At 32.0% G+C, this 2,798-nt stretch overlaps 1 non-coding gene across 1 annotated transcript; it reads right to left on the reverse strand.

Annotated features, from left to right (window-relative positions):
- Window positions 1–778: 778 nt before the first annotated feature.
- Window positions 779–884, reverse strand: LOC121212973 (small nucleolar RNA R71). The gene has a single exon (XR_005908343.1). It is a non-coding gene; the product is annotated as a small nucleolar RNA R71 (small nucleolar RNA).
- Between the last annotated feature and the right edge of the window lie 1,914 nt (window positions 885–2,798).

Consider the following 2,798-nt stretch of genomic DNA (forward strand, 5'->3'; position numbering starts at 1 on the left):
TAATTATAAATTTATAAAACTTATCACCGAATATCACGATCAAGTTTTTGGCACTGTTGCCGGGGAACTAAGATATTAGGAACACTCAATTTATATTACTTTAGCCATTTATTTTTCTTGCAAGTTAATTATACTTTATTTTTGTTATTATTTATTAATTTACTTTTTCTTTCTCTTGGCAAGTATTTATAGTTTATGACTAGAAGAAACCCGTCAGGACCACTACTTTTTGATGAAGAAATCGATCGCATAGTACGCAGAAACCAAAGAGAAATAAGGCAAAGTTTAAGATACATAGAGAACGAGCAAGAGGACGATATTCAAACCCCAACTGAGGAGATGGCTGAAAACCAAGACAATCAGCTACCTCCTGCGATACCTGTTGAACTAGCAAATCAGAATCCTGCTCCTCGTACTATGTATGATTATGCTAAACCTACTTTAACAGGAACTGAGTCAAGTATAGTTAGGCCTGCCATTGTCGCGAATAATTTTGAACTAAAACCTAACACTATTCAAATGATACAGCAATTTGATCAGTTTGATGGTTTGCAGGATGAAGATCCAAACACTCACTTGGCAAATTTCCTAGAATTCTGCAATACATTTAAAATTAATGGCGTTTCTGACGATGCCATTCGTCTTCGGTTATTCCTTTTTTCATTGAGGAAAAAAGCTAAACAGTGGTTGAACTCGTTACCACGAGGGTCAATTACTACTTGGGAACAAATGACCAAAAAATTTTTATTAAAATATTCTCCGCTGGCTAAAACAGCCAAATTACGTAATGATATCTCTTCGTTTGTGCAGATGGACTTAGAAACTCTTTACGATGCATGGGAGAGATATAAGGACCTACTTCGAAGGTGTCCTAACCATGGATTATGTGACAGCCCTAAACTGACCCTAGTCGGAAAGTGGTTTCGGGACCACGAAACTGAGTCCTATAAGAAATTAAAAGATATATTCCGTGTTTATAATGTGAGTAAATGCATGTGTGAAAGTTTCATGCATTAATTTGATTATTTTTATGTGAATTTAGTTAAAAAGGACTTATGTGAAAAATATTGAAATTGTGGTAGGTTGAAGTGTAGTGGTCAAATATTGCATGGCTTAAAATATGGGGATTTGCATGTCAAATTCCCCATTTTTATGTAAGTGGCCGGCCATGATGATGGTTGAATAGCCATATATGCATTATATATTATATTATAATAGTTAATGGTTTAAATTTTAAAATAAAAAAAGGGGAAGCCATACATCCTTGCCTTGTGCTTGCCAAATGTTGAGAAAGAAAGAAGAAATATAATTATTAAATGATATTTGGCCACTATATAGGTAAGTGGACGGTAATGGACCACCATTTAAAAGGTTTTGATATTAAATTACAAAGATTAATTTAGTAATTGGCTTATTAAAATGAAATATAATAGAAGATGGTGATAAAAACAAAGTTACACCCATCCTTTCTTGCATTTTTGCCGAAAACCATAAAGAAAAGAAAATGGAAATGAAACTAAGGCATTCGGCTATGGTGAATGTATAGATTAAGGTATGTTTAATGCTCTTTCATTGAAAATCCTTGTATATTTGGAGTGGTCATCAAGTATAGAAGTCAACTCATGGCAAAATTTTTGTAAATGGATGAAGATGACATTTGGTCATGGATGTTTATATTTCTTTGATGTTGGTTTTGATGTTTTGTGTATTGAGGGTTGATAATAGATGGAAGTCGAATGGTTGTTGTATGTAGATAGCATGCATGCTAATAATGTTTTTATTTTCTACTTAATATCTTATTGATTATGAGTTAACATGAATATTTAGTTGAACATATACCTTGAATTATGTTCAAAAATTTTAATTGATTAGTTGTACTCTTCTTTTTGCTTTTGAATATTCGAAATATTGAAGGTGAAAGGCTGGAAAATTTCAAGTTGAAATGTTGTCCAAATGCTGGAAATTTAGCATGCATATTCTTTTATTTAAATGCTTTGACCGAATGTTGGAAGTTAACTTGCATGCTGTCTGGTTGCTGCATGAGGGAGTTAAAATAGAACTTAAGATAGTTTATTACTAGTTAATTTGCTGCTGTAATGCTGTAAATTATTGGCTGTCCAAATTAGGACAAATTTATGGTACTTAGCTAATTAATATGCTGCTGTAATACTTAAATTATTGGCTGTCCAAATTAGGACAAAATCATGGTGTTATGTGCTAGCATGATATGTATGTGTGATTTAAGTGAAAAATGTTTAGATGATTTATAGTAATTGGCTAATGTGTTTTTGTGGATATAGATGCCGAATATGGACTCAAGAAATTAATTGGAAAATTTGTTGTTTGTTTAGGTGATAGAAAGCATGAAATAGTCTTATGTGAAACGTGTATCTAAATAGATGGAAGTGAAGTGTCCCATATTTTTGTGTATGGGATTAATTGCATTTTGATTTTAATGTGCACAATTATTACTATGTTTAAAATGTGTGAAAGCCGAATATGTTCATGATACAATGCTTGATTAGTTGATTAACAATAAGTTAAATTTGTGTAATTCAAGCTCAAGAGCATAAGGAGCCAATTTTGGATAAAGGGAAAGCGAAACTAATCGATTAGTCAATCCGTAGTTATTCGATAAAATCCAAGGTAAGTTTTGAGTAGTCACCTTTAGTATATAATTGATGATGCCTTGATATGTGTATATTAGATGAATTGTGACCTTTTGGTTCTACTTGAATTAAGTTGTGTGATAAATAATTTATGTATATGATTTATAGTTGAATGGTCACTATGGGTTA

The sequence above is a fragment of the Gossypium hirsutum genome, chromosome A13 (genome assembly GCF_007990345.1).
Source record: "Gossypium hirsutum isolate 1008001.06 chromosome A13, Gossypium_hirsutum_v2.1, whole genome shotgun sequence".
NCBI lineage: Eukaryota > Viridiplantae > Streptophyta > Magnoliopsida > Malvales > Malvaceae > Gossypium > Gossypium hirsutum.